Source organism: Mobula hypostoma, chromosome 10, assembly GCF_963921235.1.
Source record: "Mobula hypostoma chromosome 10, sMobHyp1.1, whole genome shotgun sequence".
Lineage (NCBI taxonomy): Eukaryota > Metazoa > Chordata > Chondrichthyes > Myliobatiformes > Myliobatidae > Mobula > Mobula hypostoma.
In genome coordinates, this window is record NC_086106.1 from 33,459,400 (window position 1) to 33,476,084 (window position 16,685).

The window sequence follows — 16,685 nt, forward strand, 5'->3', positions numbered from 1 at the left end:
CTTGTGTTTCTGTGATATCATTCTGGAGAAACAAATTGTATCATTTCTTAATGCATGCATTACTAAATGACAATAAAGAGGACTGCGTGTCTTCATAATCTAATAAATCTAATTTTCTAATTGTTGGTGTTGTCAAATTGTTACATTTTCACTCCCGGCCCTCTCCACGGCTGAATATTTGAAACCGCAGTGAGCAAAGCATTTCCGAATTGTTTTCCTGCTTACTTCTGAGCAGCTAACAGTGACAAAAACACTGCTTCATGGACACAAACACACACAACAGACGCTAATAAAAATTGTTCGGTCTAAACACAATGTTCGCCACACAAGTGTACGCGACTGACCCTAGTTAGAAACTTTGGCAGCAATCTTGTGTCTCAGTGAACTTGGGTAGTGTGCTAAATAAATGAAGGGAATCCCGGCTGCTGTTTTCGAACAGCTTTTGTCCCTTCAGAATTGTCCCAAATAAGCTGCTGCCCCGATTAAGCAATGGCCCATTTAACCATAATCCACCGTATGTGCCTATCTGGGAGTCTCTAAATGTTCCTCCTGACCACCATCGCAGGCAGAGCTTTCCAGGCACCCATCACTCTCAAAGCAAACACAAAAAAAAATCTCTGGCATCTCCCCGAATCTTTACTCTACTCTGCTTCAACGTATGTCCTCTAGTACTGGCCATTGCCTCACTGAGAAATGGGGCTCTCTATGCTTCTCGTAACCGGAAACGCTTCTCATCCACCTTCGCTCCAAAGAGGAAAGCCCTATATCCCACATGCATGCTCTCCAATCCAGGCTGGATTCTGTTAAATTTCCTCTGCACCCTCTCTAAAGCTTCCACATCCTTCCGATACTGAAGTAAGCAGAACTAAACTTGCTTTATTATAGAAAAGACGTGGAAGCTTTAAATGTGGTGTAACCAGAGTTTAATAGAGATCCAACCTTACCTCACAGCTCCTGAAAAAAATCCTCAGTCCAAAGTCCATCTGCCATTTTTCCACCCAGCTATGCATTCTGCCTGTATCTCGTTGTTGCCTACGACAACCTTTTGCACTAATCACAATACCGCCAATGTTTGTGTCATCTGCAAACTTACTAACGCACCCTGCCGCTTCCTCACCCGTCTCCTTTGCAAACATACTAACTCACCGTTCCTCCTCCACACCCATCTCCTTGGCAAATGTACTAACTCACCCTTCCACTTCCTCATCTATATTAAAAAAACACAAAAAGTAGGTGTTACAGAACAATCCCTGCGGAACACCACTCGTCACCAACCTCCAGGAAGAATACCCTCTATGTTCCACCACGCTCTGACTTCTACCGGAAAGCTAATTCTATTCTGTGCAGCTAAGTGTCCATGGATCCCACGCCCCACGTCTGTCTGGAAAAGCCTGCGTTGAAGAATCTTATCAAATACATTTCTAAAATCCAAATACAACACATGCACTTCTCTACCTTCATCATTTTTGTCATAACCTTCAAACCTTCTGAGGCGCGGTTTGGCCCTCAGAAAACCATCAAGGTTTCGTAACTAAAATTCCACCACAACCTGTTGTGACCGAAAGAATGAACCATTGCACGAACTTTTTAAACTTCACTTCATTCGCTCATGTTATGATTTTGTGACAGAAATTATTTTAACCCTGACTTTCATACGACAGTATTTGGCAATAGCGTCGATGAAAAAGCAATCATTTTGATGAATGTCTTCAAATATCAAATAGCATATTCCGAAGCGCATCGCGACAGCAATTTACAAATGCCGCCCGTTCACTTTAATTTAAATATAGTTAAGTTTTATTAAAACATTTGTTTGGAAAGTTACTGATTACATTTTGTCGACAACGATATGCAAACAGCTTGATTAAAATTATTAACATAGGATTAAGGTAGAATATTTAATTAATTTGTAATAGTCATAATTAAAATTAACTACACCGGTTTAATAATTTTCATTTTTTTGGCAACACGGCAAAATCTCTAAAAGATTATTTGATTGATCGTCAGCCTCAAAAGACGTTGCTTGTCTGAATTGAATCTTTACCTAATTTCCTTTACTCAACATGCGGATTTAATTAGCATTGTGGTTCGGTTTTATCAATAGTCAGAGTAGCATTGAAATGGATACAGTATTTTTAAAAAGTATTCGTAGGCATATGAATTTTAGACCGGAATTTTCAGTGGTTAAAAAAGCAGTCAATTGGCATTTTACGGAAATCTCTTTGTTGACATTCTGACAATAATATGTCACAAGTAAGAAACAAATAGTATCAGTCAAAACTGCGATAAGCATATAATCTGTTGATGAGATCTTGTAATTTCCCTGTGATTTTATGGTGTCGAGTGATTCAAAGCAACTTCTGCCTTGACGGCCAGTAATATCAGATTTTGGCTTCTCCTGGATTCCTGTGAGGATTGAAGATTCTGATCCTGACCCCCGTTGCTTTGGCGAGAGTATGTGCGCTCTATCACCTACTCTGATTGTTACACATCAAGGGCACACGCAGTGTCTCCTTTCACGGATAATTGATCAATCTCAAGGCAGTCTTATTTCCGATAAAAATGCGGAAAATTTCAAAAACAAATTGGACTACCGGTGTAAATCAAGAACCGAGTAATGCATATATTTACAGCTACATTGTTCTTCCAATGTGAGTTGTCACGTACCTTCCGAGCTCCAGTAATACAATTTTCTGCCCCGAGTGCCCACAATTCTGGCCACTCCGTGATTGCTGATTGCGATAGAAAGTCAACAGGGCAGGTTTTGTTTATGGCCGAGAACGTGGCAGGATTCTTTCAATTGCCATTCTCTCTGATAGTGTAATTATATGCGTACGAATACGTGCATTACGGATCGTGACAGGTGTATACCTTGGCCGTAACATTTGTTTGAAAATTCAGTGATCTCGGTCTTCCATCATGTAATATCGAGAACCAAAAAAGATGTTGCCTATTTACCATCAAACGTTTACGCACTACAAAAGCAAGCGTACATCTCGTGTATTTATTCTAAAGGTTTGTAGAATATAATCTGTATTCTATTTACATTAATATTCCATGTTTTCTGCAATGAACAACTTCTTCACAATCCTGCGGTATTTAGTACTCCTGTAGGAAAAAGAAAAGCTGGTTCTACTTTGGAGCACAGCATATTCATTTGGTTGCAACGCACACAAAATACTGGCAGAACTCAGTAGGCCAGTAAACATCTATGGAAAAGAGTGAACTGTCGATGTTTCGGGCTAAGACCATTTATTAGGACTGGAAAGGAAGGGGAGAAGTTAGAATAAGAGGCTGAGAAGAGGGGAAGAAGAAGTCCAAAATGGCTGGTGATAGGAGACACGGGGACGGGGAAGGGTTCGAGTAAAGAACTGGGAAGTTGATTGGTGAAAGAGATCAAGGGCTGAAGAAGGGGAAATCTGATAGGAGAGGACAGAATGCCGTGGAAGAAAGGGAAAGTGGTTGGAGCACTAGAGGGAACTGATTAGCAGGTAACTGTTCATTTGTTTGTTTTATTTGAGCTCTTGAATATAAATTATGTGATTGGGCACCATCCCATGTATTAGCGCCAGGAAAGATTTGGAAATTATTCGGAACTGCAGACACACAGCATATGGAATACCTACTCTCGTGGCAAAGTATGAATAAACATAAACAGAAGTAGTAATCAGTATGTTCCTTTGTAGACTGCCAGTCTGAGAGAATCACTTAAATGGAACAATGCAATTGCTTCAAAATCCAATAGATCTCCTTTAAGGTTTGTTATTGGCGCAATTTCTTTATAATACGTCTACGTGGTTTGCTAGTTATAATCACGCATCCCCCAACCTGAGTTTTCTTTTATCAAGGTAGATAACTGATTAAACTGCTGGACACAGAGAATTATACTTTGCTTAATTCAATAACCTTTTCTTAGTGCAGAACCTTGAGTATAAACGTTGTTTCGAAATGCAGACAATTGAGAAGATACGAAGAGTCAATTCAAAACAACTCCTAAGTTTTCCTTTGTCATTGAATATGGATAGTAGGAAACATAGAAACATAGACACATAGAAAATAGGTGCAGGAGTAGGCCATTCGGCCCTTCGAGCCTGCACCACCATTCAGTATGATCATGGCTGATCATCCAACTCAGAACCCTGCATCAGCCTTCCCTCCATACCCACTGATCCCTTTAGCCACAAGGGCCATATCTAACTCCCTCTTAAATATAGCCAATAAACTGGCCTCAACTGTTTCCTGTGGCAGAGAATTCCACAGATTCACCACTCTCTGTGTGAAGAAGTTTTTCCTAATCTCGGTCCTAAAAGGCTTCCCCTTTATCCTCAAACTGTGACCCCTCGTTCCGGACTTCCCCAACATCGGGAACAATCTTCCTGCATCTAGTCTGTCCAATCCCTTTAGAATTTTATACGTTTCAATCAGATCCCCCCTCAATCTTCTAAATTCCAACGAGTATCAGCCTAGTTCATCCAGTCTTTCATCATATGAAAGTCCTGCCATCCCAGGAATCAATATGGTGAACCTTCTTTGTACTCCCTCTATGGCAAGGATGTATTTCCTCGGATTAGGGGACCAAAACTGCACACAATACTCCAGGTGTGGTCTCACCAAGGCCTTGTACAACTGCAGTAGTACCTCCCTGCTCCTGTACTCGAATCCTTTCACTATAAATGCCAGCATACCATTCGCCTTTTTCACCACCTGCTGTACCTGCATGCCCACTTTCAATGACTGGTGTATAATGACACCCAGGTCTCGTTGCACCTCCCCTTTTCCTAATCGGCCACCGTTCAGATGATAATCTGTTTTCCTGTTTTTGCCACCAAAGTGGATAACTTCACATTTATCCACATTAAATTGCATCTGCCATGAATTTGCCCACTCACCCAACCTATCCAAGTCACCTGCATCCTCTTAGCATCCCCCTCACAGCCAACACTGCCGCCCAGCTTCGTGTCATCCGCAAACTTGGAGATGCTGCATTTAATTCCCTCATCCAAGTCATTAATATATATTGTAAACAACTGGGGTCCCAGCACTGAGCCTTGCGGTACCCCACTAGTCACTGCCTGCCATTCTGAAAAGGTCCTGTTTATTCCCATTCTTTGCTTCCTGTCTGCCAACCAATTCTCTATCCACATCAATACCTTACCCCCAATACTGTGTGCTTTAAGTTTGCACACTAATCTCCTGTGTGGTACCTTGTCAAAAGCCTTTTGAAAATCCAAATATACCACATCCACTGGTTCTCCCCTATCCACTCTACTAGTTACATCCTCAAAAAATTCTATAAGATTCGTCAGACATGATTTTCCTTTCACAAATCCATGCTGACTTTGTCCGAAGATTTCACCGCTTTCCAAATGTACTGTTATCACATCTTTGATAACTGACTCTAGCAGTTTCCCCAGCACCGATGTTAGGCTAACCGGTCTATAATTCCCTGGTGTCTCTCTCCCTCCTTTTTTAAAAAGTGGGGTTACATTAGCCACCCCCCAATCCTCAGGAACTAGTCCAGAATCTAAAGAGTTTTGAAAAATTATCACTAATGCATCCACTATTTCTTGGGCTTCTTCCTTAAGCACTCTGGGATGCAGACCATCTGGCCCTGGGGATTTATCTGCCTTTAATCCCTTCAATTTACCTAACACCACTTCCCTACTAACATGTATTTCGCTCAGTTCCTCCATCTCACTGGACCCTCTGTCCCCTACTATTTCCGGAAGATTATTTATGTCCTCCTTAGTGAAGACAGAACAAAAGTAATTATTCAATTGGTCTGCTATGTCCTTGCTCCCCATAATCAATTCACCTGTTTCTGTCTGTAGTGGACCTACATTTGTCTTAACCAATCTTTTTCTTTTCACATATCTATAAAAGCTTTTACAGTCAGTTTTTATGTTCCCTGCCAGTTTTCTCTCATAATCTTTTTTCCCCTTCCTAATTAAGCCTAAATAATTCCTAAATAATTTTTCAAAACTCGTTAGATTCTGGACTAGTTCCTGAGGATTGGAGGGTGGCTAACGTAACCCCACTTTTTAAGAAAGGAGGGAGAGAGAAACCGGGGAATTATAGACCGGTTAGCCTAACGTCGGTGGTGGGGAAACTGCTGGAGTCAGTTATCAAAGATGTGATAACAGCACATTTGGAAAGCGGTGAAATCATCGGACAAAGTCAGCATGGATTTGTGAAAGGAAAATCATGTCTGACGAATCTCATAGAATTTTTTGAGGATGTAACTAGTAGAGTGGATAGGGGAGAACCAGTGGATGTGGTATATTTGGATTTTCAAAAGGCTTTTGACAAGGTCCCACACGGGAGATTAGTGTGCAAACTTAAAGAACAGGGTATTGGGGGTAAGGTATTGATGTGGATACAGAATTGGTTAGCAGACAGGAAGCAAAGAGTGGGATAAACGGGACCTTTTCAGAATGGCAGGCAGTGACTAGTGGGGTACCGCAAGGCTCAGTGCTGGGACCCCAGTTGTTTACAATATATATTAATGACTTGGATGAGGGAATTAAATGCAGCATCTCCAAGTTTGCGGATGACACGAAGCTGGGCAGCAATGTTAGCTGTGAGGAGGATGTTAAGAGGATAGGTTGGGTGAGTGGGCAAATTCATGGCAGATGCAATTTAATGTGGATAAATGTGAAGTTATCCACTTTGGTGGCAAAAATAGGAAAACAGATTATTATCTGAATGGTGGCCGATTAGGAAAAGGGGAGGTGCAACGAGACCTGGGTGTCATTATACACCAGTCATTGAAAGTGGGCATGCAGGTACAGCAGGTGGTGAAAAAGGCGAATGGTATGCTGGCATTTATAGCGAGAGGATTCGAGTACAGGAGCAGGGAGGTACTACTGCAGTTGTACAAGGCCTTGGTGAGACCACACCTGGAGTATTGTGTGCAGTTTTGGTCCCCTAATCTGAGGAAAGACATCCTTGCCATAGAGGGAGTACAAAGAAGATTCACCAGATTGATTCCTGGGATGGCAGGACTTTCATATGAAAAAAGACTTGATGAACTAGGCTTGTACTCGTTGGAATTTAGAAGATTGAGGGGGGATCTGATTGAAACGTATAAAATCCTAAAGGGATTGGACAGGCTAGATACAGGAAGATTGTTCCCAATGTTGGGGAAGTCCAGAACGAGGGGTCACAGTTTGAGAATAAAGGGGAAGACTTTTAAGACTGAGATTAGGAAAAACTTCTTCACACAGAGAGTGGTGAATCTGTGGAATTCTCTGCCACAGGAAACAGTTGAGGCCAGTTCATTGGCTATGTTTAAGAGGGAGTTAGATATGGCCCTTGTGGTTGCGGGGATCAGGGGGTATGGAGGGAAGGCTAGTGCAGTGTTCTGAGTTGGATGATCAGCCATGATCATAATAAATGGCGGTGCAGGCTCGAAGGGCAGAATGGCCTACTCCTGCACCTATTTTCTATGTTTCTATGTTTCTAAGCCCTTTGTCCTCCTCTGCTGAACTCTGAATTTCTCCCAGTCCTCAGGTGAGCCACTTGTCTGGCTAATTTGTATGCTTCTTCTTTGGAATTGATACTATCCCTATTTTCCCTTGTCAGCCACGGGTGCACTACCTTCCTTGATTTATTTTTTTGCCAAATTGGGATGAACAATTGTTGTAGTTCATCCATGCGATCTTTAAATGCTTTCCATTGCATATCCTCCGTCAACCCTTTAAGTGTCATTTGCCAGTCTATCTTAGCTAATTCATGTCTCTTACCTTCAAAGTTATCCTTCTTTAAGTTCAGAACCTTTGTTTCTGAATTAACTATGTCACTCTCCATCTTAATGAAGAATTCCACCATATTATGGTCACTCTTACCCAAGGGGCCTCTCACGACAAGATTGCTAATTAACCCTTCCTCATTGCTCAATACCCAGTCTGGAATAGCCTGCTCGCTTGTTGCTTCCTCGACATGTTGGTTCAAAAAACCATCCCGCATACATTCCAAGAAATCCTCTTCCTCAGCACCCTTACCAATTTGGTTCACCCAATCTACATGTAGATTGAAGTCACCCATTATAACTGCTGTTCCTTTATTGCACGCATTTCTAATTTCCTGTTTAATACCATCCCCAACCTCACTGCAACTGTTAGGTGGCCTGTACACAACTCCCACCAGCGTTTTCTGCCCCCTAGTGTTATGCAGCTCTACCCATATCGATTCCACCTCTTCCCGGCTTATGTCCTTCCTTTCTATTGCATTAATCTCCTCTCTACCCAGCAACCCCACCCCACCTCCTTTACTTTCCTGTCTAACCCTCCTGAATATTGGATATCCCTGAATGTTGAGCTCCCAGCCTTGGTCACCCTGGAGACATGTCTCTGTGATCCCAACTATATCATATTCGTTAATAACAATCTGCACTTTTAATTCATCCATCTTGTTACGAATGCTCCTTGCATTGACACACAAGAGGGCGTCGCTCACAAGGTCAAAGTAAACTGATAGTTTTGTTGAAGTATGAAATTGGAATACCAAATTGCAAGGTCATTTAATTCTTTCACATTTGTGGTAGATTCCAATCTTTCACTGCTGGACAATTATTTCATCCCAGTTTATTTTACATTATTCAGAGGAATACATTTTCAATTTCATTGCTTTGTAATTGTTCTGTGAAATTCCAACCAAAACCAGCCACTGACACAGCAGAAATCAGAAACAAGCTGATAGGATAAAGAGAAACAGAACTATAAATTCACACACACAGTATCAAGGCTATTATAAATGTAGCAGTCTGATGTTATCTACACAAGAGATTCTGCAGACACTGAAAATTCAGAGCAACATGCAAAATGCTGGAGGAGCTCAGCAGGTCAGGCAGCATCTATGGAGCAGAATAACGATCGACTTTACGGCCCGAGACCTTCATCAGGACAGTCACCATTAGTTTGATGTCTTCATTTGACTTCGGGTCCATGCAAACAAAAGCTGAAATGCGTCTGCGTCAGCATTCTCTAATTTACCTGTAATGATAGAACACGAACAGAGAATCCAGTGAACATCCGGGAGAGGCAAACAGTCAAACCGACCGAATGGATAGAAAGACTACAGTAACAAAATAAAATGTTTTAATATTTTCCTTGTAAATTGTTTGATTTATTATCAGCTAGAGGCTACATTTTTACAGGAAAAAGATTGGTCGATGGGCTCGTTGGGTCTCTATGTTTCCAATCAACATTTGATCCGTCACATGTCAAATGTGAAGGAGTTGGTGTATTTTACCGTTTGCTACTTAATCTGACACCTGGTGCCGCGTGGTGTAATGTCTGTGACTGTTCATATTTTCTTTAACCCGCCTCAATGAACTAACACTCTAAATTACACTGTTTACAGCTTTACATATTACTTCCGTGAGCAAGAACCACCATCTGCGTTAAATACAAAAAATGAATTTTCCCTTGGCAGGTTTTGTACTGTTGTGTAGTTGGTCAGCACCGCTGGACGTAAAAGGAGGAATATTGCAAAACAAGGCTGTAAGTGATCAAGGTGTGTTATGGAGCACTCGGCTTCATTACACAACAGATAGATGTCGAAAAGTATAACGTGCGCCCGAAGGCACTCTTTGAATAATGCCATATTTTTAGTCTGCATAATGAAGGACAACTTTCTTTTGCACTGAAAATACGGCAAACGTTTAGTAGTTTCTTCATTGGAATGAGTAACTTGCCTCACGAGCAAGAATTGAAAGGTTATGTTTTGAAGCAAGTAACTCGACATTCCACGTCACCTACGAGGATCAAATGCAGATATTCTGCAAAGTGATCATCGAACCTCAACTGATGTCTCCAGTGTGGAGGAGACAGCCCTTGGAACGTCTAATATATTGTACTAGACTATAAAAATTCTGTATTTGTCTGAAACTCTGCTGTATCTGAATTGTATGGGCCTCTGGATAATAGCATGCAATGAAAGGACGCGATGTTACGTTCTGTAGTGGCATGAAGCAGTGTCAGACTGGTTTTGAGAAAGAAATTATGGCGTATGGAGGCACGAAGGAGTTGATCAAAGGAAATGTATGTCTATGTCTGGAGTTTTGATGGAGCTAGTGGAAATAGTAGGCGCAATTCTTTGGATGGGGCGGTTGTGAAATTGAAGTTAAGAATCCGGCTTACTTATCTCTTGAAAAAGAAATGAAGAGGTTCAAAAGCAAAGGGAAAGATTAGAAATAGAATACATGAAGACGAGACAAGGTGATGGGGAAATTTATAAAATGTATGAGTTCTCTGTGAACGCAGGAAGCTCCGATACCACAATCCTTACGGTACTGGAAGGCCCGTTGACGGAGTGAGGGGGGGGGTGAGGGGGGGGGTGCAAGCTGAAGCAAAGGCTGTGCCATCTTTTCCTCAAAAATACACTACAGTACATCGGTTTGATCCGAGTTCTCATGGAAATACCTTTATCACGATTAACTAAGATATGTGGAAGGATAATTATTGGTCGATGTGAAGATGATTTCAGCTAGGGAAAAAAATTACATTGGAATCTCCCATTCAAAGAGATGGTCATTTGTTCCTACTCTTCCAAAGTGGAGCAAGAACATCCTTTATTGTCTAATTTATGGTAGTAATCAGTTTTCAAGCTAGATTGAAGCATACCGGCATTGAAAGTCCCGTGTCCTTTCAAAGAACTTCACATCCAAATTGCAATGCCTACTCAGCGGTCATTATAGACGATGTAAGACAAAACTGCATTGACATACGCAGAACTTTGTTGCCACAGAGATGACTGGGAGCAATATACTGAGAGGGCTAAAATTTGTTTCTACCTTGAGTATAAGTTCACTGAACCTCTTCTGGACATAGAGCACAGAGCAGAGAAAAGTGCGGTACAATGCAGGTCTTTTAGCAAATTAGACTGCTCTGTCGCCTTTTAAACATACTCTAAGATTAATATAATAGTGCCTTCAACATAACACTCCATTTTACTCACATCCATGTATCTCCCTTAGAGTCTTTTAAATATTTCTAATTTATCGGCATCTTCTACCGTAGCATGTCACAACATTGCACGCACCGAGCACCCTCTTCCTAAGAAACCTAGGTCTGATATTCTCCCTATTCTTTCCTCCAGTCAACTTAAAATATCCTCTCCTTTTACCATTGCCTCTTTGGGGAAAAAGCGTTTTGCTGTACACTCTGTCCATGCCTTTTAATATCTTTTTACACTTATATAAACACGTCCGTGATTCCATTGTCCATTCATCACTCCCCATTGATCTCCCTTCTGGCACTTGTCTCTGCAAGTGGAAGAGGTGCTACACCAGCTTACTACCTTCTCCCGCACCACAATTTAGCGTCATAAAAACAGGCCTTCTAGGTGAGGTAACCGTTCACCTGCAACACTGCCGGAGCCATCTATTGTGTCCAGTGCTCCCACTGCGTCCATCTTTACATTAGTGAGACCCAAAGTACGACCTACGCTCCATTCAGAAAAAAAAGCAAGATTTCCAGGTGGCCACTCACTTTACTTCTGATTCTCTTCCCATTCTGACATGTCAGTTCATAGCCTCCCGTGCTGCCAATATCACGCCACCCTGAGGTTGGAGGAGAAATACATTATATTTTACCTGGGTAGCCAGCATGAACATCGATTTCTCTAAATTCCAATATCTTTCCGCTCCCTTCTTCCTACCCTTTCTCCCATTTATCTACTCATCTCTCCTATCAGATTTTTCCTTCAACCCTTTATGTTTTCCGCCTATCACTTCACAGATTTTCACTTCGTCCTCCCTTTCCAGTTACCTATCTTCCGCATAACGCAGCTTCACCTATCCCTTTCTGCCGTGTAAACCTTCCCCTCCGCTAGCCTTCATATTCTGGCATCTTCACTCTGCCTTTTTAATTTTGATAAAGGGTCTCGACCAGAAACAACGACTCTTTATTCCTTAACATAGATGCTGCCTGACATATTGTCAGGATGCTGGAGCAGGGATCCAATCGCAGACCCACTACTGTGCACACAGTGATATTAATTGAGTAACAAATCCAGAGGTGTAAACAAAGTCGGCGTCAAAGTTCAGGCAGAGATCAAAACATCCAGAGAAGTCCAAAAACCAGAATCGGGAAACAGGCAGAGTCGATATTCAGACGGACAGAGCACAGATACGAATGCTAGAAAGGCTCAGGAAAATTCACTGGCACAATTTGGCGACAAACAGGTGAAAGCACAGGTCTAAAATACACTGAGGAATCAACAGAGAGGTAGATGATAGGTGGAGCACAATGAGACAGAAGTGGCAGCAAAACAGGTAATAAAGAGAAACAGGTGAGAGGCGGAGTACACAGTAATATAGGGGCCGGAGTAGAGCAGGAGTGGGGACAGGAGCACATGAGGAATGAAAACAAACAAGAGCACATGGCAGTAAAAAACCACAGACTGATGGCTGGGGGAAAACACACAAAAAAGACAATGTTCAATTGGATGTACTGATACAATCTCAGATCTTCCATCATTTTGTGTGTGTGACTGCTATTAGGTCACCTCACATCCCCCAACGTTGCCAAGTGAAAAGCCTTAGCACGCAGTAACTTTCATACTCCAACATGCTCTCTGATCTTGCAAGAATCCTGGTAAATTTGTTCTGGACCCTCTTTAAAGTAACCATATCCTTCCTCTAATGAGGCGACCAGAAGTGAGCACAACACGGTGTGGTAGAACAGAGGTTTATGAAGCTGTAAGATTACTTTGAGGATGTTAAACCCAATGCTCTGACTCATAAAGGCCAACACAGTATATACTTTTTAGCGAGCTTATCGATTGCACAGAAACTTATGGACATGGACACCAAGGCCCCTATGTTCCAACATACTGGTAAGAATCCTGCCTTTAACCCTGTAGTCTGCCTTCAAATTTTACCTTCCAAAGTGAACCTCTTCACAATTTTCTGCATTGAATTCCATCTGCCGCTTCTCAGCCCAGCTCTACATCTGTTAATATCCAATTGCAACATATGAAAACCTTCCACAATATCCACAAAACCGCCAATCCGTGTCATTCATAAGCTGACTAAAACGTCCTTCCACTTCTTCATTTGTAAAAACTGCAAAGAGCAGGGATGCCATAACATTTACCCCGCAGAATATCACTATTCATGGAACTCCAGTCGGAATACGCTCCATCTACTGCCACGGTTCTGTTTCTGTGGGCAAGCCAGTTCCAAATTATGCAGCAACTGTCCCAGGATCGCCTCAATCCTGACAGTCTTATTGAGCCTACTATGGGAAACTTTGACAAGTGCCTGACTAAAATGAATATTCACCGCATCTACTGCTCGATCTTTAATCCTTCTTGTTTTCACTTCCTTTAAAAAGTTAATCTCTCTCGCGAGGCACTGCCTGAACCACACAAAGGCATTTCGCTACATGCTCGTAAAAGCTGTCTCTAACAATCCTCTCTAATAGTTTGCCCACCACCGATATAAGACTCCATACTTTTAATTCCCAGAGTAATGAGTTCAACAAATTTACATAACTTGATTTATCTGTCTATATCAGTAGTTGGTTGGTATTACTGACCCAGCTTGCCTCTTTCTCCACTTATTTCGCTTTGAGTAAAGGACGCGCTCAGACCGACATGCCGGGATTGTCACCCTGCTAAACATTTTAGAGCTCATACATTATTTTCCCCCTTAGTTATACCCACTAATTGTCAAATTCCAGTAGGTGCAGCTCTTTTATCCCCGCATATCAGCATCCATCCTAAGTCTCCATATTTATTCTCGCCTCCCCGCCTGGGTACACCTGTCTGATTGTTTGCTTTACCTTTGTCTGCCTCCACCTATCACATACCTGCCTCTATATTTCAACAAATTCTCTCCCTCCTCACATTTACCTGCTTCTGCCCATGTCTGTCACCTCGGCTAGGTAAGATTTTCACCTTCAGCCTTTTGGGTCAACTTTCTGCTCTCCTCTTTATAGAGGCTACATTCTTTCTTAACTTCAGTTCTGATATACTGCCTCAACTTCCGAAACTTTCCCCTCACAATCTTGCATGACCCGGCAAATGCCTCAAGTAGTATGTTTCTGTGCCCGATTGCCAGCTTCAGCAGTTTCTTCTGGCTCGTTCCTATGTCTGTGTACCTCTCCTTGCTTTCTAATTCTCGAAGAGCTCTCATTAACACTTAGATCAGGCAATCTTGTTCATATCTTATCACCGTGGTCATCCTGGTTTTATGCTGTCACTGTCAGAAACATTGTACTTTACAAATTTCTTTGTCTCCTCGCAAGTTCTGAAGAAGGGGTTTCAAACTCAATTGTTAACTGTATTTTGCTTCTCACAGATACAGCTTAAACTGCTCAGTATTTCCAGTGATTCAGCGTCTTCTGTTATAAATCTCCACACGTTTGAAGGTTAACAAAATGTAGCTTATTTCCTCTAGATGAAGATGATGCAATAAGGTGGGAATGACTTTAAAAATATTCCATGGCTGCTGGCACTGAGATTCACATGGAATATTTTCGCCAAGGAAGCTATTACTGCTGTGGGCGAATCTTTCAAAAGTGAATATGTTTGATTTGTATTAGTCGTGTAAGCTTCATAGGTTGCATGCTCATCCGAATCAAGAATTATTTTATTATGTGGAAAAAAACAACTCGAGGAATCAATCACCTGTCCTCTGCTTCTATGCAACATCCTCACATCCATTTTTACCATCACTGTATTCTTTGTTTGTTATAACTCTGTATGTGAACAGAATTCTATAGAGATTTCATTATAAAATTTGACTACCACCATTTATTCATTGATCAGTTATCAATCTTGTAAACGTCACCTGTGTTGATTAGCATAACTCATTGATATTTGCTAAATACCAATTTAGTAGTTCCACCATTCAACTTTCTAATTGCATTTACTCTCCCTAAAATTGGACACGCTGATAACTTGCTGGAAAATGACTGTTTTCTCACCAGATTCCTAACCGAGAAATACCGCATCGCTTCCTAATCAATGTGCCCCTCCTTTCTTCACTTCAATGAAGTTTAAGCATAAATGAATGTTTTTATCGACGAGTTCTCGTCTCCTTTACAGCTCCTGGTCTCTCTCTGTGCCTTTCTCTCAATTAAACGCGCGCGCGCGCGCGCGCACGCACACACACGCACACACACACACACACACATACACACACACACACACACTGATCTAAGAGTGAATGTAAGAATCTACACATTCAGAAAATGAATTAAAATACATCATGCTCTTTTTTCCTTCTCTTGTTTATCGCATTTGCTTGACAAATCCCGCTGGCATTGTCAGTAATTCCTTCCTTTTGTTGTAATCTTCGGCAATGGTCTTTTAATTGTTTTACGCAGGGACGTCACGTTCATGAGAGATATTAGGTATGGACTGTAAGCGCCAGGGAAGCTTCACTGAAACCCAACCACACACTGGGAGAAACATGAATTATGTTTCTGTTAGACTGATTAATTCACAGCTCGAAATGTGAAATATACGGCAAACATTTTAATGTGTTTGCATAGACTATCGGACCATTGAAAGTCGTTAATACCTTAATAGTCGTTGAAAATGCGCTGTACATCATACTCATCATAAAGAGGATCACAAATGTGATAAGCGCTGAAGAAGAACCAACATCTTCATCCAGGTTTTCTAATCGTTCTTCATCGCCTGAATAGTCGCCCAAGTCTTCCGGAATTTCACAGGTTGCTGAAATCGATAGATTAGAGTTTTACTGGATTTTATATGTTTTCTTAGCAGAAAGCCAAATACGCCGATAACCCACTTCCCTTGACGTACTCATTAATCAGACTGTTCTCAACTTCAGATTTCAATTTAATATTCGTTCAGTGGCATCCTTAATGCGTACTGTAATTCCAAACTTACTTCACTGCGTGCATGACTCGATTAGTTAGACCATGTTCTAACTAAAGAAAATAGTTCTGTGTCGCCCTTGTCAATTCTACTTGATATATTTTTAAAATAACTTATCACGTATCCACTTGATCCGGGTTTTACATAACACAAACCCAGATGGTGAAATCCCTTTTTCAAAATCATGAAAGCGAGAACAGATGAGGGAGAGCGCTGTTATTCACCTCCCACTCCTAACATATACCCAGCAGCCTTATCACATCCCACAGAGTAAAGGAAGTATAGAATTCAGTACATACATGTGACCCCCTTTCCTTTGACGGGCTGTGCTTTATGTAGTTGCAGCATGCCTTCAACTTGTGTGTTTTGCTCTTTTAAACGCAAGCTTATACTACTTATACTACTCGCCTTTGGCTGCAGCTTTAGTTCGTGACTTTGCAGTAATCTGCATCCACGAATTTCTTTCATCTCTTTCGAACACATTGATGCTTTAAATATATATTTCACTTCCCTTCTAAACTGAGCTCCTGACACGATACAATATTTGTCGGAACATAGCCTATTCTTTCATTTATTAATATCCCTTCATATGTTTACAATGTTGTCATTGTATGGCCAGCATTCACTTGCTCTTCTCTGTACTGTCAACTGAGTGGTTATTAACTGTGGTGAGCAGTGCTAAATAGAATACATTGGGCCCTATTGAGCAAGACCGTAGAATCCTCAAAATTCAATTACCTGCAGAGGAGCCAGGATAATATAAAACTGACTTTTAACGCCACTTCTGATGATCATTTGGAATTCAAAATGTTGGATACAGCAACATT

General features: G+C 41.4%; 1 long non-coding RNA gene across 1 annotated transcript; it reads right to left on the bottom strand.

Moving 5' to 3' along the window:
* Positions 1 to 8,574: 8,574 nt before the first annotated feature.
* Positions 8,575 to 16,250, bottom strand: LOC134353271 (uncharacterized). The gene is made up of 3 exons (XR_010019569.1): positions 16,158 to 16,250; positions 15,536 to 15,693; positions 8,575 to 8,993 (listed from the first exon to the last, which is right to left on the bottom strand). It is a non-coding gene; the product is annotated as an uncharacterized LOC134353271 (long non-coding RNA).
* Positions 16,251 to 16,685: the final 435 nt, after the last annotated feature.